General features: G+C 40.2%; 1 protein-coding gene across 4 annotated transcripts in view; it reads right to left on the reverse strand.

Annotated features, from left to right (window-relative positions):
• The window catches only part of GPR63 (G protein-coupled receptor 63), a 47,741-nt gene that overhangs the window by 11,114 nt on the left and 10,099 nt on the right, over positions 1–26,528 (reverse strand). For 2 of the 4 annotated variants that reach the window (XR_012902605.2, XR_012902606.2), the window contains one exon: positions 12,347–16,957. The exons of 1 other annotated variant lie outside the window; for it this stretch is intronic. The gene's annotated coding sequence lies outside the window, so the exon portion shown is untranslated. Of the gene's footprint in view, positions 1–2,458; positions 2,576–12,346; positions 16,958–26,528 lie in introns of those variants that run through there. One more of the 4 variants, XM_075923907.2, reaches the window with a different exon arrangement.

The following is a 26,528-nucleotide window of genomic DNA, read 5'->3' on the forward strand; positions in this document are numbered from 1 at the left end:
TAGACAATTGAATTTTCATAGCTAGTCTCTAATCATGAAGACTTGTGTGTGCAGTACCACCATTAACTCATCCATTCATCCAACTCTTTTTCAAATACCAAGATTGGGCCAAGGCTATGAACAAATTCCATCCCTATCTGTTTTGAGTCACCATTTCCATTTGAACTTGTTGGGGTGTCCTGTCTGATCCTGGTTGATCCTATATACCATGTTATACCACTGCCTCACTGGATATCCACAGCTTCTCTCTCCATGCACTCTTCCATTGTGAACAAATTTAGGCAGCTAATATGGGTGTCAGTGTAGAAATATAGCCAAACCATTGTTGTGTGCATTTTTTTGATGACTCTAAAATTTCAGTCCTTTAAGGATGTCATCATTTCTTAGTCTATCAAGCCATGTCATTCCTAGGATATGGCACAGACACATGAGTACCAATGTCTGCAGCTTTTGCTCGATGTTTTGCAACCATAATGTAATGTGGGTATACGAGTGCTGTTTTACATTCCGAACATTTTTATTCTGTTATATGAATGGTCTCCAGGCAGTAGCTAGAGGCTTGTCAATGTCATCTTCATGGTAGCTGTCCAATGTTATAATAAAATCCATGTAGCAAAAACCGTCTACTTGTGTGAAGTCTATACCATTAATGTAGTTTATTAAATGACTAGTTTAGTCAGTTTCTGATCTCATTAATTTCACGAGTTTGGTTTTTTTGTTCATTTTTAATCCCATTCTCTGGATGGTATGCACAGATTAAATGCTGATCCTTGACTGCAGTATCATTATGACCAGAATTATAATTACGATATCTGGAAAGTCAAGATGATTAATAATTTGCCAGGATATCCAGCAGCCTCCACCAATGTTAACTAAGGAACTAGAACAGGGTATTTTCTTAGGTCATATCTACACTACAGAAGCACTACTTGGGTGCTGTAGTTATCCTGCCTTAGTGCCACGGTTTAGATCCTTACTAATGTGATGGAAGAGAATTTCCATTGTTGTAGAAACTCCACCATCCCGAATGAAGGCAGAAAGTTCAACAGAAGCATATATCTATCAACATAGTTATCTCTACACTGTGGCATCAGATGGCAAAGTTACGGCACTATAGAGTGTGGATTTTTCACATTTCTGAGCATTATACCTACGTCGACCTTTAGAGTGTAGCCCAGGCCCAACTGTAGAGCAAAAAATCTTGGATTGAGCACGCAATCCCTGTTTGACTTCAATTTTCACTTCAAACCACTATATCGACTCATCACTGCCTTGTATTGCATATCTGAATCAACTTGCTTCTAAACCCACACCACTATCAGGTTCTGAAAATAATCAGGTCTCTGGAAAAACAACAAGGTACTTGGTTCAGATGGTATCCATCTGAAGTGTTAAAACACGGGCAGAACAGGCACAGTCATGCTCCTTTGCAAACCACATTTTTTACCCAAATGAGGTAAGTGCTCAGTCACTGTATCACTCTTTAAAACAGGTGACCCAACATATTTTAACAACTACAGAGAAATATATCTTGTAAGTATTCCTTTCAAAGTAGTCTGTAGACTGATTCTAAACCAAATGCAAAGAAGAGCATAGGAAATCCCTTTGAGTCGCAAGCTGGCTTTAGATATGAACTTGCATACTTGGTTTTTTAAATAAAATCTTGGAGAGATGCAGAATTCAATTAACCTCTGTTCTGGAGATTCATTGACTTTAAGAAAACATTTGATTTCATTAACAGAGAAAGCACACAAGTGGTACGATTTTAGCAGAACTATTCATCAAGAGAGCTTATTTAAAATAAGAGCATTTTACTACATTTACATTTTACTACAACTATGTATTTTCAAAGTCAAAAAGTACTCAGGCAACAACTACCACCTCTGCACTGAGTAATTAATGATATTTAATTATCCTCTGGAATAGTATGCTTTCTGTCCTTAAGTCAGATGATGTTTAGTGGTCAAGAAGTGTCCAATATGGAAGTGATATTACAAACCACGTATAGATATAAAAGGTTAAAAAAACAGCGTTTACTTCATTCTATAGAAAGAGCATGGGATAGTCTATAGATCATGAGAAAGGACATCAACATTCTGGGTTAATTGCTAGAACTGCAACTGACTTGCTGTACCCCAGTTTCCCGACTGTAAAACAATTGTTAGCCTGCTTCACAGGGATGTTATGATAACTAGAATTAAGAGTTTAGGACTCTCTTCAGTATCATCAAATAATATGCCCTTAAAGGAGAACAAATTATTGCTGAAAACTTGCACTGCCAGTTACACGGTATTCCATGGCCTTTGTTGTTAGATTGGCCAATAGGAAGATCCATTTTTAACTTCACGACCTCATTCTCAAATTTCCACTAGATTTGTATCCAATGTATATAAATTAATATTTAAGTATAGCTTCAATTTAAACATGCAACGACATCCTGACAAAATCCAAAACATACCAATCCAGGCAGGAGTCCTTGAACAGAATACGTAATAGTGTGAATAAGTCATGTTTTGGCGCTCTTTGTGAGATTGTATGCACCGGTGTTCAGCAGAATCTTCCCTTTCCAAGCAACCTGTTAAAAAGTAAGTAAATCAATACTACTGACACAGATAAGACAAATACAGGCCTCTCTTGAGGTGACTGTATTAAATGTTATGAATGTTATTTGAATGCTTGAGCCAACTTTGAAAGGATGAAAATGTCAAAGACCATTATATTGAGACGTGTCAGATGATACAAACCTACTGAATACCCATAGCCTTTTGTATCACTATATGTTACATGTAATGTGTATTCCTGGTCACTGGGGGAATCTGGAATGACTAGGTGGTGATTAATGCAAACTCCTAGCCCTAATTATGCAGTCTTCAAAGTCTTACCTCCCAAGGAAAAGAGCACTAACAGGTTTTTACCTATTTTCAAGAGTCTGAAAGACAATGATCTGTGGGATTCAATAGCTGAGATTAAGCAGACTCAGGGGTCTTCTTTCTGATCTTTCCAAAGGAGCATGACCTTTCATCCCTAGCAACATCCCACCCTGTTGAAGGTTTAGAAAGACTGGAACCTGCCAGAGTCTACTGATGAGCATCTACTGGTATGATTAGTATGCACTGATACCTTGTATTTGTTTCACATGTTTTCACTATACATTTCTGCCCTTAATTAAATGTACTCTGCTAAGAAAGATTCGGACAGTCACTTATAACCTCTGGTAAACCACTGACATTGTCCTTGAAGAAAAAGCAAAGTCCAGAGGCTGGATGCTAGTCAGACCTGATTGGAGAGAATCACAGTGAGTGCCAAGGGACTGTAGCCTAAAATATAAGTCTAAAACAGGGGTGGGTAATAATTTTCACAGGGGGGAGTCTTGTGAAATTTTGGTACGTGGTCACGAGCTAACTCCAGGCCTCTGGAAGGGGCAGGGCATCAGGCAAAAGGGGTGGGGCTGGAACTACAGAGAGAGAGACAGACAGACAGATATTTTGTGTGTGTGAGAGAGAGAGAGACTTTGTGACACAGATTGAGTATGTGTCGCAGTATGTATAGGACAATGAATGTTTGTGTGGCACAGAGACAATGTGGCACAGACTGGGTGTGTGTGACAGTGACACAGAGTGTGTGTGCTGGCTAAGTTTCTGAGAGAAGCCACACTCTGTCTCTAAGGGAAATATGTCCTGTTCTGTTGTCTCCCCACCCCCACTTCTTTAAATCACATGCTTCAGATTGGAGGAGCTCTGCTGTGTGTTTCTGTTTATGATGCTGAGATGGAGTACAGGAGCAAGGGAACACCCTGACTTCAGCACTTCCCTCTCCCCTCCGCCCCCTGCTCTGCACAGCTAGCAGGAGACTCCCAGAAACAGCTCTACTACAGGATGGAGTAAGGTAGGTCTGGGGGAAAGGCAACTAAACACAAGCTGGTGGCTGTAATTATGTACCTCCGGGCAAGCTGGAGAGAAATGCTTGGTGGGCTAGATGTGGTCCCCAGGACTCAGTTCGCCCAGCCCTGGTCTAAAAGAAGCAATATGGGTCCCTGCCTGGAATAGGGATGTTAAATATTGGTCAATTGAACAGTCAAGTAAACTCATACATTTTTATCAGTTATGTGATTATTATATAGTGCCCAGAAGTAGTGCCCTCTCACATTGCCCCCTGACACTGTGTTACAGAGGCAGCAGTGTGGGGCGCCAGGTGGGAGCTGGTCAGTGAGGGGAGCCAGTTTAAAAACCAGCTCCCCTCATGGACCAGCTGCCTGTTGCTCCATGCTGCAGAGGCAGCAGTGCATGGCGGCAGAAGCCCATTGGGGGGAGTGGTTTGAGCTTCTGGACCTAGTGTGAGCTGGAACTGAGCAAGGCTGCCTGCCCTCCTGTCTCCAAATATACTTTAAATGCAGAGCTACAGCAAGGGTAGGTACCAGACCTGTCGCAAGCCAGGATTGAGCCGGGCTGCTGGCCAGCCTGCTAAAAAATTTACTATCGGGGGGCAGGAGGAAAATGTATGTAGTCTATAGCAGTAACCTATTAGCTTTTGCTTATCTGTTAATTGACTACACTATTAGGGTATGTCTACACTAGCTCGTTAATTCCACAAGGAGTAACAGTTAATCCGAACTAAGGACTTAGTTCAGATTAACTTTAAACTGCTGCATGTAGCCGCGGGCAGTGCGTTCGGACTAAGGGGGATTTAAAAATGGCGGCCGGACGGGAACATGCAAATAAAGACCGGGATATTTAAATCCCGGGCTTCATTTGCTACCCCGGTTCCCTGATTTGCCTACCTAGCTCGAATTAACAAGCTAGTGTAGACATACCCTTACATACTTAGCCCAGAGAGGGGGACAGCTAGAGACCACAAAGAACATTCTGGCCCTGGATATTGTTTAAAAGGCAGTTATTCTTAAACTGTAACAACTAATGTCTAAACATAAGGCAGAATGGCAGCAGTTTGCCCTTCCCAGTAAAACTGAAAAAGATACTTTTATGACTAGAAGTAGTTAACATTCTGTTAAGTATATTTTATGCCCTAGTTCAGCTGGGAATTTAAGCATGTATCCTAAGTTTAAGCACAAGAGTGTTCCAACTGACTTCAAAGTTAGGAACATGCTTAAAAACCTAGGGCTACGTCTATACCACCCAATCTTGCGCAAGAACATATGCAAATGAAAACAAGCGGCAGAACATCTCCTGCACAAGGGAAGTGTAGACTGCTCCTTTTTGCACAAAAATGACAGCACATAATGCATCATTTGCATACTTAAAGTAAGCTCATTAAGTATGCAAATGAGCCACAGTGATATTAATTGCCGTGCCTCATTTGCATATGTTCTTGCACAAGACTGGACAGTGTAGACGTAGCCTTACTATGTTAAGGGCCTAATCCAAAGTACTCTGAAATCAATGGAAAGAAACACCGTTTAAATAAACAGGCTGCTGTGGAATTTCATAAGGACAGGGAATAAAGTTTCCAGAAAGTAACACCAACACAACCATATTTGAGGAGTGAAAATTCCTCGACAGCTACAGTAATAGGAATGGACACTACTGAGTTTCACTCACATTATCAGTGTGCCTCCTATTTTTGTATATCTCATCAGATTCTAGCCACCTTGCCATCAACAGAATATTGTTCTACTGTAACAAATATCTAATGTGACATCTGTCAAATGGGCTAGGAGGCTTGAGTCTTACTTTTTCATATGGCTCTAATGAATTCACACCATTCATTTTCAAATGAGCTGTTTGGCAGACTCTTCTACTTATTCTCAAAGGGAAATGAGAGAATATCAGCAAACCCGGAAAGCTAAAACATCTTAATGCTTTTGGGCAGTTCCCAATGATCTCAGTTATTTATAATTATTGTTAATACATAACAATCAAAGCACAAAGCAAATATAGTGAATGACAGAATTGCATTTGACTAGAATGTTTATGGACATGTGTCTTTCTGATTTTTAAATGGCTGGAAAGGCTTTGACCTGTTTCACAGTCCTTCTGTCACAGTTTTTCCAAATGATTAGAAGTCAGTACTAATGGATGTTATTTTGCAATCAGCTCAAAATTAACAAATTATTTATTCCAAGGATAAGAGGGAATATTATTTAGTCATGTATAAAAACACATAGATAAAATGCAGTGCTAAGATTATGAGAGGCTTTTATCACTGAACTGCTCCCTGTTTAACAAGATCAGCATTATAAACTGTTAATCTTTTCTCCCAGCATCACTAAAGTGTTAGCTAAGTGAACAGGTTTGCCAGCAGGCAGGTTCTGCCAAGAACTTGGAAGGATTAAATTTAAAATTCAGCTTGTCAGATCTTCCAACAAGGTAACCATATTATGTGGATTTTTTTTATTTCTTCTCATTACTTGCCTGCTAAGAGAAGATGCCATCAGTAAGAGCTGCTAGTGTTTTTAAAAGCCAATTAAAAAAAAGTAATCTAGAATATCTGACACACCTAGGAATAACTTTAACCTCAAGCTGTCAAGCAGGTGGATATAAATGAAGGATTTTTGTAAAAGAAATGAAAGTGAATCTGAACAGTTTAAACTGTGTCCAAATGATATTCCCAGTTGTATGTACTGAGAAACTCTCGTACAATCTATCAAAATGGAAAAAAAATTGCCCTGATCCTACAATGGAGTTCTGCATGGACAGAACCCCATGCATACCCTGCCCACTCATGTCAATAGGGCTCTGTGAAGGCATACAAGGCAGCTTGCCTCAATTCCACTACCATATCATATATTAATGGAGGTATTCCAAGAAATTAGAAGAATACACTAATTACTTTGATGTCAAGGTCAAACCCCAATACTTTACTGCACTAATAATGAGCATTTGGATTACTTAACCTCTCCTTGCTCTTAAAGATGGTGACTGTCTCTTAGGGTATGTCTACACTTCAAATGCTACTGATTGTTCTTCAATGTAGACACTCACTACAGTGATGGGATGGATTCTCCCATTACTGTTATTAATGCATCTCCCAAGAAGCAAGTAGTTAGGTTTACAGAAGAATTTCTTTGCCAACCTTGCACTGTCTACACGAAGGATGAGGTCAGCATAGCTACATCTCCTCAGAAATGTGGAAAATTACCAGTGTAGGACAGTCCTTACTATGCGTCCAGACAATGTCAAGCACAAAAAAGCTCCAAACACAGATGATGTCTTTATAAAATAGGTCATCACTTAACCACATTTTATTTTCTGACCATTTTCCATGCTTGGTATCAGTCCAACAAAAATATTTTGATACGTTTCATTAAATTGGTTTGGTCATTTTGGGAATGTAACATATGGTACAATGTCTGAACTCTTATACATAAATAAACCAAACTATGCTTACCTTGAATTAAACTGCATAATTAGGATCAAATAAAACTTTTCATGCCACACCTAAAGACTTGGTCTGCACACTGAGAAGGTGATAGGCATGTTTAGGAGCAGCTACAGAGCTGTTCTCAAAAAGCTATCTCAGCCTCCTGGCTGAGACAGCCTACAAATGACCTAACATACTCTTCTGTGGCATGGGATTTTGGGAAGATCAGACGATCCATGTGGCTTTCTGTCTTTGACCATTGCCTAGCACAGGGAATCTACTGACCCAGCTTCTATGGAAGGAAAGAGGCGTATTTCTTCAGTGGCTCCCCTCATACTTTTACACATTTGCATCCTGGAAGTGTACCTACGCTGCTGCCAAAAACCAGGGAGCTGGCAGGATTTACTCCTTAGTCATTAATAGTTTAACAAATTGTTAGCAGCTATTTGTGAATGAAACTTACATGCACACCTGTTTGTCATTTTTGTGACAATACAAGCCACTAATGATATGTCTTAACTTTCATTATTGACAGAGCTAGGCCAAATATGTACACGTATCTCATTTTTGCTTTCATAGATACTTGCCTGGCTGTGAAAGAGTAAGAATTGTGAATTGGGAAGGATGTAGGGGGGGGGGGAATTAGAATGACTAAAAAAAAAGCATTACAATTTTGTATTCTTTTCAAATTGTAGGCTGGATATGTTGGTCACCTGGTGTCTAGTGAATGACTGAGCCTGCTACCTGTGGCACAGAGGGTTCACAAAAGCCTTTTGGCAGTATCTGTACTAGCAAACTGCAGCCACAATGACCCACCCGAGACAATAACAGCGTTAACAGGACTCAGATGTTTTTGTCACCATGGTGATGACTTTTACCCATTTTCTAATTTTAATCTTTGCCCATTGTTTAACTGATTTTTCTCCTACTGCCTTTTTTATTTTTATTTTGTTTTAAACCTTTTCCTGGTTTTTTCCAGTTTTATCATTTATTTATACACTTTCCTGTTGAGTTACGTCCATTTTTTTTTTGACTATTCATTCTTTATTTCAGGGTCCCTGTTTCCTAGGCTATAGCTTTAACATGACAATAGTGTCCTGGCTTGTCAGTGCATAGGTTGGAAAGGAACGCTACAGAACCATGCCATTATCATTCTTGCTGTAACCATCACTAGAGACAAAATTCTGCTGCTTCCCAGGACTTTTACCCAACCCATATTCCAAGGAAACAGATATTAGCATTCTTGCCCTTTGTTAATATTTCAAGCCCTATAGCGTTTGGGTCAAGAAAGTGTTTGGGTGATTGTGGCTAGCCAAGTAGCATTGCTAACTGTTTCAGTGATAGAAGAGTGCAGCCTGCAGACTAGAAAGTATCACAGAATCCTTCGGAATAAAAAGGGGTAATTTAAAATATACAGTTTGTTACTTGTTTTGTATGAAATATATAGCATTTCTTTTTTTAAGTACAAAAATATAAAATACTCTCCCAAGTCATTATTGTTCACTTGAATTCCAACAATAATTACTTTATGCTTAATTTGCTAAATTAACCTAGGATAGTCTACAAAGTCAGAATCATGATGGAACATTAACCTATTCGTCTTAATGCAAAAAAGTAGACTCTAAATAAAAGCTATAGGTGCCTATTAAGTTAAGCTATTTAATTGCTTGAATAATTTGTGGACATGTTTCACTTTTCAAACTAACTAAGAAGAATAATTCTCTCAAGACAGCAAGTTAAAAAAAGGCACTAAAATGAATCAGAGGAATAATTCCCAATAAGTGTGTCCACACCAAGGGGCATAGGAGGACAGTTAAAGAGCATTTCTATTTGCCTGTCAGAAATTTCCCCAATACACAGTGGGTGGGGTCTTAAAGTTATGTTGTTCAAGGAGTCTTGAAAAGTCTTTGCCTTCACATCCCCATAGACGGGCTGATGACCCCACATCAGAGCACACTCAGAAGAGTAATATGGGGCTGACAGGAATTTCTGCCCCATTCTTCCCCTCACTTGCCCCCAGCACCATTCCCAGTGTTCCACTGCTCCCCTCCCACTTCCCCACTCCACATCCCCTCCCATCACCTGATTCCTAATCCCTTTCCACCCCAAATCACCCTACCTTCCCAGTAAGCTTGCATAGTTTATTTTCTTCTCAAAATAGTCTCAGTGCTTTCTAAATATTGTGCTGTATCCAGATTACATTTCCTCAAAAATAAAAAAATCCCCTTTTGACAAGACATTTTAGAGCAATATATCTGCTTTTAAAAAAAAGCCAATCTACTCCAGATTACCTGCCTGGGTGATACTGGAACTCTCAGTGCCTAGGCTGAAACTTAGTTTTAAAGAATAAAAGATCCTCTCAGCCACAGAAATCCTGTGACACAAACGGGCTAACTAGCTGGGACGCTCTGGTTCTGAACACATTTTACTAGACATGCAAATAGGAGTAATAGCCTTCTCAAGTACTTAAGAGGAGAAGTTAGCTGTTTTTGAAAATAACATATTAATTTGATTTCCCCCAAAGTGTGGTGGGTTCTGTTTTGGGGAAGCCTTGATAATCTGAAATGTTGGTGTGATGATCTGAACTATGGTTTAATTTCTCTCAGTGAATAAAAATAAGCTTTTTTTTCTTACAAAACACAGTAACTATGTACTTTCTGGAGCACTTAAGAGTATAGCTTTAAACAGAAAGCTGGTCTTAACCTTAACGACAGAAAGCTGCTGTTCTGCTATGATAAATTCTACCAATATATTTAATATATTACTGTGGAGTGGGCAAAATGTGCTGAAACCGATAGGCATAACTGTCACTCTTTCATTTAACATAGCTATAAGAAACACAACTAGTGGCTTCCACCACAAATTCGGATACATTTCACCACTCCAAACCAAGGCAAAGGGCAGCTGCTCAGGGGTTTGAATTATAGGAAGAGGTGCCATTGCCTGGCTGGATACTGTTTGTAGTGGAAGTCTGTGTGTGTAAGGCCAAGTCTACATTGGCAAGTTACAGCCCAGTAAGTCAGCTCCCAGCGCTGTAACTCCCAGAGTGTCCACAATGGCAAGATACTTACTGTGCACGAACTTTGGTAAACCACCTGGACTAAGACGCTTACCACTTTCTGCACTCTGGATACAGCACTGGGTGACAGTGTAGACACTTCAATTGAGTTGTGACTGGCCTCTGGAAATGGAATATGGTGGCTTACAGCGGCCACTCTGGAAAAACTTAAAAAACAACAAATAGTCTTGCAGCACTTAGAGACTAACCAACCATGTAGATGGTATCATAAGCTCTCTCATGGTCATTGTTTTGAACTCAGCTGACTGTCCTACACTGGGCATATCCTCTTTCAGAAAACCTGCATGCTGCGCTGATCTGTTCCCAGACACAGAGCAAACCATTCAGTTGGAATGCTTGTGCTGTTGAACACAAGAGGTATCTGTGTCTGCGAGTGAGAGAGATGCTGTGCAGAGTGCCGGGGAGAGAGGCAGGGGAGAGCTGATGTTGGGGTTTCCTCAGGATGGACACACATTCACTCTTCCCCCTCCCTCTGGACTTCAGTTGGAAAGCAGCTGTCAATGCAGTAGGATGACTATGGAGCAATATGATCGGCAAACTTGCATCATGTGATACTGACTGCCCTTTCCAAAGCACCCCATGGCCAGTTGCACTGTGGGATAGCTACCATAATGCATTGCTCTGTACGACATTGCAAGAACTGCTAATGTGGATGCATTCCACTGTCATAAGGAACATAATGTGGACACACAACAACAGTTTCCCTTAGCGCTTTTTGAGCAGTGCTGTAACTGCCAGTACTCTACATTTGTCAGTGTGGACATAGCCTAAAAGAAGCAGGAGAGAAACTTCAAAGACGACGAGAGAGAAGGCAGCATACAACACCAGTCATCAGCACTGAATGTGTGGTACTGGAAAAAGTTTAGAGAAAGAGCTTTTGGGTTGAATTTTGGCTGAAAGGGAGCTTCAAACAGTTTATGTGCACAATCTCATTTGTTATCTCCAGAGTTCAGAGGGATGGTTCTTTGTACAATCCATAAACAAACAGAATTCTATCAAATAGCAGACTTCATCAGCAATTTCTCCTCCTAAAAGGAAACAACCTGGAGGGTCCCAAACTTTCTCAATTATCCTACCACATCTCCACTGACTCTTACACAAATGAAATCAAAAGAATATTCAGAATTCTTTCTGTAATATTAATTAAAAGTCTGGAAAGGTCAGGAATCCATAACTGGAAGCAGTTATACATTAACTCGTGTTTTCTTACACTTTAGTAATGCAAGACCATTACAGCTTAAAGGTATTTCAGTTAACTCATGCTGCCAATATTAAAATGAGTTAAGGAGAAGCTCATTTGGTTTTGATTTTAACATCTGATTCTACAGATATAATTTCTAGAATCTATTGACTTATTGTATCTGTTACAATTAAATACAGCAATGACGGTAAAGCAATAAATGGTGTCAAATTGTGGTGCTCAAGGTCTGCTGAGATATCTGGCTGAAAATGACAAGTTTTACTCAAAAATTCTGTTGTTTACTTAAAATGTATGGCCTGGGACAACTGGGGAAACAAGTGAAATGACATCATACAAAACTAGAGAGCGAACACCTCATATTTTGAGCAACTGGGAGAGTGGTCTAATCTGTTTAAAACTCAATTTATGTTAAAACCTATTTTTAAAAAAAATGTTAATTGCAAATGGTTTTCCATTGAAAAAAGTTGTCAAATAAAGACCTTTTAAAAATGACACATTACCACAAAAAGTTATCATGAAAGAAAGTAGAAAGGATTTGCTTTGACTTTCTCCATGTTTGTCAAAACCGTTCATTTAGACTCATTTTGTGTGTCAAAATGTTTCACTTTGATAAAGTAAAAGCACTACTTTTCAACCAGTTTTATTTTAACCCAATATATAAATATAAATAATACAATGATGTATTGAGGTTATCAAAAGAAAACATTTTAGCATATTGAAACAAAACATTTAAATGTTTCCAAAGGACATTTTTTCAGAATCTTTATTTGATGAGAATTTGTCAGTGTCACTTATGCCTTCTCCCTCTCCAGCAAGTCCTCTGGATGTGTAATGATACAGCAGCATACCTTAAGGACACACACACCCTCCGCCTCTTCCTCCCCCTCCGCCTCCCAGTCATATACACCAATATGTTTAAAAAAAAAAATCTACTATATAGTGGTAGGCCAATATATGAGAGTCAAAGTGTATGGCCTGAACTTGCAGACTTCTTACCTTCTCAATGATAATCCTTCAACAAGTTGTCAAACTCCTTTTCTGGAAGGGCTGTCTGGCGGGCAGTTTGACAGGCTGTTACAAAGGCCAAACAGTGACAAATTGTAATACAGCCATATCTCTCTCTCTATCCTCCTCTTTGGTAGCTCTACTTCTTCCACACTAAGTATATTCAATTCTTCTCTGCCCACAAAGGAATTTTTCCATAGAACTACTGCTTTTGGGTTTTTATATCTTTACCCATCCATCAAACAATAATTTTGCAGATTCCTTTTATGGTAGATATTTTATTGTCATTTCTTAATGTTAATTTTACCATTTAATTGTAAGCCATAGTGAAATACCCCATGTACCTTGGAAGGCACAGTAAGAAATTGATGCACCTTTAGTAAATATAAAATAAACAATAAAATTAATGAAGTATAAACCCAGGAAATTAATATTTCATAATTGTATGTATTTGTTTACCTGCCTACATGGGTTAAAATACTGGCTTCAAACTGCCTGATAATTCTGGGGACATTCAGCTACCACTACATTTATAGTCTGTTTTCCTTAGCAACACTATAAGCCATCTGGCTGCACACAGCTAAATTCTAATACCATATTCTCATCTATAACACAAATAGACTAAAAAGGCATTTATATTTTAAAGTATGTAGTTACTATGATAACTGAGTATGCTAATAACACAAAAAATGTATTGGTACTCAAGGGGACAAAAAGTACACACGTTGGCTTGATGGACTGGATGCCTCAGAGAACTGATGACAGGATACAGTCTTTCACTGGACTGCCTGAAAACCCTTTCTCCTCTCCTTGCAATCAGCAGAGTTGCTCAAGATGACAGTGCCTTGGTTACAAAGGGAGAGAGATGCTGACAGGTCATTTTTCAAGAATGATTTTCAATTTTAGAACTCTTCCTTCATCTTCATCCTACACAGCCCAGATTTAACAGCCTTTAGGAAGCACTACAATGCTCATTTTTACTTGGGCCTTTCTGGGACGGGCACTTTTGAGGAAGTTGGGGTATGGTGATACATATGGCAAGCTATTAAGTGTCATACAGGCTTCTCATGCAACTAAGCAGGCTACATGAAGAGGCCTGGAAGCAAAAATCATGTATGGTAAGGATATTTCGACTTGAGTTTTTTTTACTGGGGGAATGTTTAAGATAATTGTACAGGTACCTAGAACTTGCTAAATAAACAAAGCCAGCCCAGATCAGTAGCACTCATGCACTTCTACAAAACTGATGTTTCCTAATCTCTGTGAAATGAAATGAATGGATATTACCTAGTTCCTGGTAGCTGCAGGAACCATAGTAGCTGCAGTGGAAACCTCTCAGAATAAAGAGATAGGTTTGCCTGCCAAGTCTTACAAGTCAGGCAGAGTACAATACTTCCCTGCTCTCAAACACTTAAAAATGCTGAGGTGAGTTAGTATTGAGTACAGTATTGCCAAACTTTCAGCTGACATCCACCTTCACAACACAAACAACATCTAGAGTCACAGAGCTGGTCTACACTACAGTTAAACAGTAACAGAGAGGTAGCTGTGTTAGTCTGATCTTGCTAAAACAAAAGGAAAAACTATGTAGCACTAACAAGATGGTTTAATAGGTGATGAGCTTTCGTGGGCCAGACCCATTTCCTCAGATCATATTCTGGAAGAGAATTGGCATGACCATATATACCAAAGAAATACAATGAAAAAAGTGAACACATTATTCAACTGACAAATCAGATTTAGTACAGAAGGTGGGCGAGGGAGAGGGAGGGAGGGAATAGCTATTTATGAGACAATGAATGGCTAATCAGGGGTGATAAGTGGGAAGCTATCTTTGTAATGTGTAAGGTAATTAGCATCTTTCTTAAGGCCCATTCGTAAAGTGTCAAATTTAAGCATGAATGAAAGTTCTGAAGTAAAAAAAATTCACACTGTGTAATGTAATCAGGTTGACCTGAGCCCCACTGTAGACACTGCAACGCTGAAAGAAGAATTATTCCATCAACCTAGCTACCACTTCTCATTGCATGTCTACAATGCAAACCTTTACCAACGCAAATTGCATAAGCATAATGCCGCCACAGTGAGTATATCACTTACGCCTGTGCATACTTGGCTCCCTTTGTTGGCGCTGCGTGTACTCAGCAGCCATGCTTGTGGTAATACACAGAGTGGTACATCAAGAATGCAATTAATCAATTATCGCCCCATGCACTTTTTTGGGAAGTTTTGACAATGCAAGGGGGGAGTGGGAAGGCAAAGAAATGAGTTATACTTTTCTGTCTAGATGCAAGGAGTCAACTTCCCAGTATGCAACTTTCTCCATCTCATAACATCTGTATCCTATAATTTTTGCACCTTTATTTAAAAAAAAAAAAACACACCAGCCCTCAAATTCACTGTTCACCCTCACCGACAGAAACATGGAGCCTGCACAGTTTTACACTACTGGCAAACACAGTGTGCACAATCATTCAGTATTTGTGGAGCCACAAGAATCACCAAATCAGAGGACAGCATGATGATTCTGTGGAGGACAGATTGCTGGGGTACACAGCAAGATCCATTTCAAATTGTTGGTAGTATTTAAAGAGCAGCTGCAGATGGTGGAGTATTACTTCTGGCTCTGAGAAACAAGCAGAAATTGTATTACAATACGATCCCACCAGATTTGGGATGACATGCAATAGCTTCAGAATTTTTGGATGTGGAAGGCCACATTCCTGGATCTATATGGGAAGCTTGAAACAGCCCTTCTACATAGGGACATCAGAATGAGAGTTTCACTGACAGAGGAGAAGCAATTGGCAATCACTCTGGAAGCCTATAACCACAGAATGCTACCAGTTAGTGGAAAATAATTTTGAAGTTGGAAAATCCTTGCCTTGCCAGCCTGTAAGTCCATTATCTCCTGCCAAGCAGGACCGTGACTCTCAACTATCTGAGAAAGATGGATTTGTAGCAGTGGGTTTCCTGAACTACAATGGAGCAATGGACAGAATTTGTATCTATTTTGGCACCATATCACCATGCCACAGATGCTCACATTAAGAGCATAAGACTGTTCTGAAAGAAACTAGCAGAAACTCTTTCCCCATTAGTGGACTACTACTGGTGATGTTGCAATGTCAAAGAGATCCTGGGCAACCCAGCCTACCTAAACTCAGTAATCTGAATGCCTGCCGCCTTGACAGCATGAAGGAAAAAATAATCTACTGCCTCAGCAGGTGCAGAATGATAGTTGAATGAGCTTTTGGTAAATTGAAGGGAGGCTGGCATTGTTTATTCACAGGGCTGGATCTGAGTGAAAACAACAGCCCAGTGGTTATAGCTGCCTGCTGTGACCTGCATAAGAACATCTTTGAAGCAAAGGGAAAATATTGCAGCCAGGATGGTGGGTGGAAGTGGAGCATCTGAATTTGAAGAGCTAGACACAAAGGCAATTAGAAGAACTCAGTGCAAAGCTGTGCAACTCAGGGAGGCTTCTAAAGAGCCCTTTAGTAGTGAGCCACAGTAGTGCATTGTGATGTACTGTGTTCTACCTCTCCCTGCTGTTTTGGTGCCTGTTAGGAACCCTGTGGTGCTTGTTGTACATGTATGACTGTAGTGTCAATGCACCTACTAATTTTATGGCATTTGCTGTACATTTATCATTACACTGTGTTTGTTACTGATCCTATATGTTGTATCACACTGAACACCACCAAGGAAGTGGACACTTTTAAAACTGCTAGCCATTTGGCAGCAGATGTTGGGAGCTAATAAGGACAAATTATTTTCCAAACAATACAATTTGTATTGAGTAACAAAACAACTGCAAAATTATGTGCAAGTTAAAAGCAAGTACATTAAAAACACAATAAACGTGTGAAACCAAGCTTAAGAATATTTATTTCTATTTTAGTAACTGCTGCTCTCATAGGTCAGCGTACATGAAGATGTGTTTGTCCCAAGTCTCCCCTGGTGTGGAACTGCACCTCCAGATGCTACTTGGAAGGTTGAGGAGGACATAGGGAGGTGCTATAGTGCAGTTCTCCAGAGGCTGACAAGGGAGATGAACCCATGACCATTGAATCTTTAGATCCACAAGAATTTGCAGTAGCTGTTTTAGCTGTTGGAGAAGCTCCATTGTGTACTACTGCATCTCCTTCTCCTCTTCCTGGATCAGAGTTTCTGCTCATTCCTTCTCCATATAGTCTGCTATAGTGATCCTCCATGCCCTCTGCTCATGGTCTGATACAGCACTGGCTCGCAAGATCTCATTGAACTTGTCATCCCAAGTCCTCTTTTTCTTAACTGGCTCAGACATTCTGCAGGTGTGGAGCAGAAACCACTCAAGGTCATAAAAGCAGCAACTACAGATGAAACACAGAGGTATCATTGTGAGTAGTCACAGTAGAAAGCAAGAGTAAAGAGTCAGAACTCCCTTCCTTTGCTCCCCTAAAATGTTAACCAAACATGCTTATTGATACTTCTGCGTTGGAGAGCTTGCGCACTGCACCACTCACTGCACCAGCCCTGATGAGCATAGCCTGCCACAAGTGAAAGAAGTGAGAAGGGGATAACTAATGGTTTTGAGCAACTGAGCAAAGGGAAATGGTACTAAATACTGACACCATTTTCAACAGGCAGTGGTGATTTTAGCTGATCTCTCACTCCGAGATTGATGAAGCCACCAACAATACAGCTAATGCTGGCATCCCAAAGCTGTCAGGGTCCACATGCTGTTAGCCTGTTTACTGCTAAAGTTATTGTTGACCAGCATGGAAAAGTGCCCTACTGCGCAGAAAGAAATAGGGATGCCATTCATAGAAACCTTCAGGAAAGGAGTAGAGAGTATTTCATAACAGTTTTATCAATTTCTCTCAGGGGAATTCAAAGGACATCCCTGCATGCATAAACAAACTGCTCTGCATGCCCATCCACCCCTACCTAATCCCACAAGGGAACAAAAAACAGATAACAACATTACCTCTTCTGTAAAAACAACAAGGAGCGTATGGCACCTTAAAGGACCAGTGACATTAGCCAAACCGGACTGCTTCTATGCAAAATAAGTAATCAGGCATCAAGAATGGTAACATTCAAAATGCAATAAAGCACTTCAATCTCCCTGGACACTCAGTAACAGACTACAGCAAACAAAAACAAAAAGCAAGCCGGAACAAACAAAACAGGACAAACAAAACAAAAGAAAACCTTCACAACCAAACTGCAGAGCTGAAATTCATATGCAAACTTGACATAATCAAACTGGGTCTGAATAGAGATTGGGAGTGGCTAGCTCACTACAAAAAGTAATTTTCCATCTTTTAGTATTCACACTTCAACAACTGTTAGGAATGGGCCACATCCACCCTGACTGAATTGACCTCACTAGCACTGGTCTTCCTCATGGAAATGTAACACTCCCATCTTTCCACATGTATGGAAACATCAATTTGTCAGATGCATGAAACAGATACTTGCCAAAGTGGGCTCCAGCCCATTAAAATGTATGACCAAATGAATTTGTTAGTCTTTAAGGTGCCATAGGACTCTTCCTTGCTTTTGCTGAAGCAGACTAACATGGCCACTCCCCTGAAAGTTGATCTCTCTCTAGGTATACTGCTATCTCTTCTAGTAGGAGTAAAACAGTGAAAAGTCAGTAGCTGCACCCTGTTAAGTTTGGGGCACCATTAGGATTTCATTGTAATGGGAAATACATTTACACACTTACCTAAGGTTTGTTCCCCTGCATCAGGCTCACCTGAGCTTTTGCTGGACTATGGCAGAGTCCCAAAAGGGTGTTTTTCTTTTAGCATAGTGAACCCCCTACTCATTTTTCATGCTCCCCTTTCTTCTCTTCTTCTGTGACACCAGCTCCTCAGAGTTATACAATGTGAAATATTTGTAGGGTCTCTGCCATCAATGGCATGCAGCTGTTTGTAAAAGCAGTTGGTCTGCGACTCAGCACCATACTGACTGTTGTCTTCCCAAGCCTTCTGATATGCCTGCCACAGCTCCTTCACTTTCATGTGGCACTGCTGCTGTTCTCTGTCATTTCCCTTCTTCTGCAACTACTGTGAGATCTGCTCATAGAGGTCCACATTTCTGTGGCTGGTCCATAGCTCTGCTTGCACAACCTCTTCTCCCCATAAGTTCAGGAGATCCAATATCAGTTGCAGACAACAATGGAGATCTGCTCAGTAAGCTGGACAGTCAGGAGAAGACATTTTAAAAATATTTGAACTTTTGAAGTATGAGAGGGCGGGGAAGAAGAGGGAGAAAGTTTCCAGTCTCAGCGACTCGTGGGCAGTGGAGTTCCTAATTGTGGGCAGTGGAGTTCCTAATTGTGACCAGAGTAGACACTGTCAGGTATTGTGGGGAAGCTGCTGAAGAACTAGCAGGGTTGACACAGGTCTGCACTTATACTGTCACCCTCAGTACCTCACATGGATGCCAGTGTAACTGTGTTGCCCTAATAGAGAACTTACGTTAGTGGGAGAAAAACCTCAAGTATCAACCCCTGCACAACTAGGTTGATTCAAGGCAGCTTACATTGAATTATCATAACTTTGTAGCATAGACCAGACATCAGAGGGATAGATATGCTAAGCAATAGAAGAATCATTGTACTAAGTGTCTACACTAGAAAAGCCAAAGTATTTCTAATCTAGACACACTCTTAGAAGATACTCCAAAGATTCAAGTCAGCCCACCTTTAACATTTAGGCTGCAAAATCCACAAACTATGCTGACCTAACTCTCAGTGTAGATTAATGCTTCCATTAATGTTGCTATTATTATTCAGGGAAATTATGATGTTCCCATACAGAGTGCATTAAAAAAATCTAAAATATATTTTATAAAATTAAAATTAAATTTGAAATTGGAAAACATAGGTGGAAGTCTAAACCTATTATAATCTATTAAAATTATTTCAACAAAAATTATAAAGGCGTGTATCTTTGCTACCAAGGTTTAAAGAAAGTCAAACTACTTAACTAGGACAAGTCATTGGCTCAGCACCTGGAATCAGAGTTTGCTCATGTGTCCCATCTGCTTTTGACAGTAGTCTCTTCTGCAGGTTCACTGAAAACATTTTCTTCGTTTCAAGTAGTTTAGTTCAGTGACTACTTCATTGTAGGGATGGTAAATTTTGATTGAACAACTAAATGTGCCGGGTCCTAACTGCTGCTCCTCTGCCTTTTAAACTACATTTAAAAGGCAGAGGGGCAGTGGGGAACGCAGGGACTCAAGCAGTCCCCGCTTGTGCTGTGTGCTGACTGCTGCACCTTTGCCTTTTAGCTCTTACTATATTTAAAGGGCAGAGGTGCAGCAGTTGGGACCTGGCATGAGGGGAGACTGCTTGAGTCCGTGCTCACGCCATTTCCCCCATTGCAACTTTGCCTCTCCTGCCCACCTGCAGAGATGGTGATGGAGGAAATGGGCTTATAAGATACAGACGCAGCAAAAGGGAGGGAAGTGACTAGTTGAGTAGTGACTCGACTACCTGAGTAGTGACTCGACTACCTGATAAGCCTAGGCTTATCGGGTGGTCAACTCGTCACTTACATCCCTACTTCAAAGTTAAAAATCAATTGATTGATTGGAAAAAAGTAGGTGAGAGGATGAAATCTACCAGTTCTAAAACCTTGAAGGCCATGGGCAAAGGAAACATGCAGTTCAATGGACTATAGATAACATTTATTTTGCTTAAGAAATACATTTTCAATGCAAAATTCATGTTTTACGTCCATGAACCCTAGTTGTAGCATTTTTCCAAATTAATGCTGAGTTACTTCCCTCCTTTTATTAAAGTTTTTTTGCTACACTCTGACTCTGTGCTTCTGAGAAGAGAAGTACAGGCAGTCCCCGGGTTACGTACAAGATAGGGACTGTAGGTTTGTTCTTAAGTTGAATTTGTATGTAAGTCGGAACTGGTACATATTGTAGGGGAAACTCTAGCCAAACATTTCTCCAGAGCTCAGTTTTATTCTCCCACACCTCACTTCCCTCAGTCCTTTATTCTCAAGCTGAGGTGTCTGCTGAGAAAAGCCGCTCCGCGTCTCCCTGGTCTGCTGGGGGCGGCGCTAGCTTCGTGTCTCCCTGGTCTGCTGGGGGGAAGCAGCTAGTGCGGGGTTGCCTCACCCCGTTTGTAAGTAGGGATCTGATGTAAGTCGGATCCATGTAACCCGGGGACTGCCTGTATTGCCTTTTGAAGGTGCCCAGAGTGTGATGTGTGATTGTCCCAGGTCACTGGATGGGGACTCAAGCTGGTTTGGGTATTGTATTATTGAAAAGGGTCCCTTAAATACTGAACCAGGCCCTTATTGCTGCCAACTCTACCTGGCAGAAGGGTTACACTAACTTTTGAGCTCTAATGGTGAGCTGTTCAAATGAGTTAGGGCATTCTGGGAGAGGGGGCTTTCATTTTCACTAGATGTACAGATTCTGCTCTGTAAACAAAGAGGGAGTCCATTTCTAGTGCTGTTGCTACATACACCTTTCTAAAGCACTTTCTTCACATATACACACGCAAACGTCTGATGATTGAGCGCAAGCATGCCTGAGTGCCCTCTTTAAAAGCCTCAAGGAAGGTTTTTGATTAGTCTTTTGTAAATTATGATCTAAATATAATTTAAAATAGTCAGAAAAATATAATTTAATAGCCAAATACACACCGACCATCAACATGCAAAAAAAAAAAAAAAAAAAAAAATCACAAATTGATGGAAACTTCAAAAGTAACAAACAACACAGAAGACCTTAAACCTAAGTGATTTGATAAAATACAAAACTCAATGGAAAAAGGCTAAGTAATAAATTGTCCAAAGAGCATCAGAATGTAGAATAATTTCAACATTTTAAAAAGGCATTTTTACTATTTTTGGCACTGGAAAAAGTTGAGAAAAGGGCAACATAATGCTAAGGGGTATGGAACAAGCTGCCATATGAAGACAGATTAATAATACTAGGACTTTTCATCTTAGAAAAGAGATGACTAAGTGGAGATATGATAGAGGTCTATAAAATCATGACTGGTGATGTGGAAAAAGTGAATAAAGAAGAGTTATGTATTCCTTCCCATGTTACAAGAATGAGGTGTCACCAAATGACATTAATAGGTAGCAGGTTTAAAACAAGCAAAATCAAGCATTTCACACACAGCACAGACAACCTGTGGAACACCACGCGAGAAGATGTTGTGCAGAACATAACTAAAACAGGGTTTAAAAAAAAAAGAGCTAGATACATGTATGGAGGATAGGTCCATTAATGACTATTAGCCAGGATGGGAAGGAATGGTGTCTCTGACCTCTGTTTGACAGACACAGGGGATGGATTGCCTGATGATTACCTGCTCTTTTCATTCCCTCTGGGGCACCTAGCATTGGCCACTTTGTTCTGACCCAGTATGGACTTTATAATAATGGAAAAGCGTGATTTCAGAACATAAACAAAGAACTATATAGCTTTTTGAACATCTTACTATTTTATGGAGTACAATAAATCCTAATGCAATAAACTGCTCTAATAGTTTTTTTTTTATAATCCAGTCAATTCAGCCTTAGAAAGTACAATTTTTACAATCTTCATATAAAAATCTGTTTTTTTCTTTGTAGGTCTGTTGCATAAATTTTCCTCTGTGGACTTTAAAATAACTTAAATTGAACACCCTAAATTAGTGGATACTTTTGACCTAATTTTTTTCTGTTCTTCAGCTTCCCATCATAAAATGTAAATAATACCACCTCCTGGCCTCACAGAAGTGTTCTGAGCAGTGAGGATAAATTAATTAATGTTTACAAAGCACCTTGATAGTATAGTGATAAACGCTATAGAAAATTAATGATAAAATGAATAATTCTGTCTTCAGAGCATGGTTTGAATAGTGTGCAGCACATAAAGCATGGGACCACAAACTGAACAAAGAGGAGAAAACAAAATATTGAATAGATGCTCATTAAGCCATCCTGTGCACTGAATGAGGAAGGAATCTTGTGGAAATAGTATGTGATCATGTAATTAAAGACTGTATTATCAGTGCTGGCCTGAGACCAAATGGGACCCTGGGCGAAGAGGCTCTTTAGCACTCCAACCCGTTTGTTAAACTTTTTTTAATTGAATTTGTAGCTCATTTAGTAATTTGGGTGCATGATTTATCTCTTTCACACAAGATGCCAACAACAAAAACAGCACCCTGAGCCAGATGCCTTCCAAGCATGGCACCCCTTGGGTCTCCTGCCTCTAATATGGCCCAGAGTGTATACAAAGCTGAATTAAGGCTGCACATGCAACTTTAATTCTAGGATTTTTCGTAAATTCTGAGTGCTTGATTTTGCAACCTTAATGTTTTTAACACAGTTTTGTATGTGTGATATTATAGGCAGGGTTGTTACTGCTGCTGATTGAGATTGCCAGATATTTCTCATTATAAGACCCTATTTTCACTTGCTTTTGGACTTTGCCAGAAAAATTCAACTCAGTATTTCTGGGAAAATTCCAGTGAAAATAGTTCAGCGACGTCCAAGAAAAAAGGATAAATATGCACATATTATGGAGTAAATTCTGCACCACTGTGCAATAAAGAATTTTGCAGAAATTAATATTACGTGCATAAACTTTATTTTCCCCACAAAAATGAGCTACAGTGCTGCTAGCCACCACAAGGGGCAACTGGACCTGACAGAGCCCAGCTCACACATAGAAGACAGAGCTTGAGGGCAGCATACAAGAAACTCCTTGCAAACCTGGGACAGACATCAGGCTGTTTCTTCCTCTGGATCCCTTGCTTTTGGGGGAGGGAGGCAGGTGTCTTGGCTGGGGGGGAGGGCATGTCTGAGGTATGAGGGGGGAGGGTGCAGGTATCTGGGCAAGGGGGACTAGGGTTGCCAGGTGTCCGGTTTTGAACCGGACAGTCCAGTATTTGAGCTTTCTGTTCAGGAAACAAATTGAGAAAATATAAATGTACTTTCTAAATAAGATATCATGTAGACTGTGATGTCATGTCAAGTGTGTCCAGTATTTTTGTTGAAACCATCTGACAATCCTAAGGGGAACCCCACAACTAGGATCGGGGGGGGGGGAGGAGGAGGATGGGGAAGAGGTCACAGGAACTAGATCGTCATAGGGGTTTCTTCAATTCTCTATTCAGGGAACAATTTTTTGTGTGTGTCTGTATTTTTACAGACATACTGCTGACGAGTATTTGGAAATAAACCACCAAAAAACCTGAAACTGGTGTGATTATTTGGGTGTTATTTTGACAAAAATTACAGAATTTTAAAATATTGTGGGCAGTACTTGTAATTGTTGGTGCATAACTTAAATTTTTAGGCACAGAATTCCCCCAGGGTAGCTATTAAAAATATCCAGCATCCTTCCTTTGAAAAGTTCTTATGCCACTATGTTTCAAAGCAAGGATTTTAAACTTGGCAGAGGTTTGGTCTTTGCACCGTGAATGTGCCCTTTGCTGTCACCAAGAAAATCCACACAGATTTGGCTAAATTATAAAACTGGGGGAGGGAGGGGCGTATTACCATATGAACATGGTCAGCTACTAAATTCCCTAAGACTCCCTCCACACTGGCAATACAGGTCTGAGTAAAACTTTCCCTAAAATTGTAATTTTGGGCTATTTTAGGCCTTGCTAGGTTTGGGTACCAGAACTGAGAGCAGGAAGCCAGTCTCTCCCGTGTTTTCAATGATATCCCAGCCCCTGATGGTACCAAGAAAGAATGAAGCAATAGGATGCCTGATTTGAATGGGGGGGGGGGGAGAGAGACAGACCTGCAATGAAAATAGGCAGAACAGCTGGAGAAAAGGGAAAAAGGGACTAAGAGCAGAAGCTGTGGAGACACAGAGGCTACGTCTACACTACAAGGTTTTTGAGCAAAAACAGCTGTTTTTGTACAAAAACCTGGGGAGCAGCCACACCTCAAATGAGCTCTTGCACAACTAAATGGGCAGTTAAATAGCAGAACAGAGGGCTTTTTATGTCATAGGTAAACCTCCTTTTCTGATGCATAACTGCTTTTAACGCTACAGCTATTGTGCAAGGTGGCAAGTGAGGACGCTCCAGATTTCTTGTGCTAGAAATCCCTATGGCAGTGGTCCCCAACATGGCACCCGAAGGCACCATGGCACCTGCCATTGCATTTATGTTCGCCTGCCTAGAGATCAGGGCCAGCCTGAGCCATTATTGCGCCCCGGGCTCCGGCGCATGTGCAGCCCCCACCCTGGGCATGTGGCACATGCGCGGTGCTGCCCCCAGGCACGTGGCGCATGCGCGGCCCCACCACGGGACGCCCGGGAGCCCCAAAAGGTTGGGGATCACTGCCCTATGGAAAAAAGGCACAGCTGCTCTGACGGCCATTTTGTAAATGGCCATCAGAGCTTTTTTGTGGAAGAGCGTCAGCAGAGTGGATGCTCTCTTGCGCAAAAGCACATTGCTTTTGTGATGTGCTTTGAGGTGTGGACGTGCTCTTGCGCAAGAAGTTTTTGCACAAAAACTCTAGCACAAAAGGCTTCTTGTGCAAGAAGCCTATATTGTAGACGTAGCCAGACTGTGCATGACACCAGGAGGGGTTATAAGGATGTGTTTTGGGAAGGACACTTGGATCTACTAGGCAAGAAGGTTGGAAATAGGAGCTGTGGGAAAACTGATTGGCTAATCAAGGAAACTGGGATTGAAAAAAAAAAAACCTGACGAAACTGGGAATGGGTAGACAAGGAGAATGGTATTAAGATTGAAGAGCCAGATGTGGGGCAGAGACAGGTTAAAGGGGATAAGGCAGAAGAGTCACACTTTGGGAGAGAAATGGGCAGAAAACAGGGTGGATAAAAATCAATTATTAAAAAAAATATTAAATTGGATTTTTGATAAAATGCTCTTTGAGGAAAAACCTATATAAAGACAATTTTAATTAAGATACATGATAGCTTAAAGATCATCATGGAATAGGGATTATAAATTCTAATCCATGTAATTTTTAAGAAAAAAAATTGTAATTGAGTTCCAATAGTTCATGGATTAGGGATTCAATCTTATGGGGGTTCCAGAGGCTTCTGATTACATTAAGGTTTATCTTTCTGTCTACCCAATGGGAGTCAGTGTTCAGTAGATACCATTAGATATGCACAGTTTTGCAGTTCTCAAACTGTGGATTTGTGTCTCCAGAAATAATATTTTTGCTTTCAACAAGCATGTTGAGAGAAAGAAAGATGTGAGAAATACCAGACAATCCTATTGTCCCTATCTCCATTTTAGTTAAGAACAGTTTTAACAAAACAAACCTGATTTAAAAAAAAACTTGAATGTTTAACTAAATTGAAAAAAATCATAGGCTTGTTTTGTTCAATTATATGTATTTACTGTTGAAGAAAAAAAATCCAGAATACATAATATTGTTGTTTTAGTTTAATAAAACAATTTAAATGTCTGTTTGGTGATGTTCTCCTCCCAATACAGCATGGCAAGAAAATCCTCCAAATATTATTGATTAACCTGTTAAATTGGAGATAGTTTACCTCCCAATGACTCCATAAATATCTGCTTCGATTACCTTTGATAAATGAAATAACAATCATTCATTTTCTCATATATCTGTAAAACTAATCTCAAAAGTTTTCAAAACACTGTTTAAAAATGTACAGCGTCTACATTTTAAAATGAAACCTACATCTATGTCTGAGTTGTGAAGAACGTTTATCAAGGTTATGACAACCAACAAAAACGTATTTTTATGTAGAAAACCCATGATTAAGTTGAGCCTTCCTTACTAGTGATTGAAATCATGGTTACGTCACGTCTTCCTGTCTAAAGATTTAAATCAAATCCACCCTGGCAGAAAAGTCTGCACCCACTACAGCATACTTCCCATCAGAGCCTCAAATGGTCAAATAGATCTCAATTTTTTGGAGTCTCGCCATTCCTTTGCT

Source organism: Pelodiscus sinensis, chromosome 3, assembly GCF_052426305.1.
Source record: "Pelodiscus sinensis isolate ZL-2025 chromosome 3, ASM5242630v1, whole genome shotgun sequence".
NCBI classification, from domain to species: Eukaryota; Metazoa; Chordata; order Testudines; family Trionychidae; genus Pelodiscus; species Pelodiscus sinensis.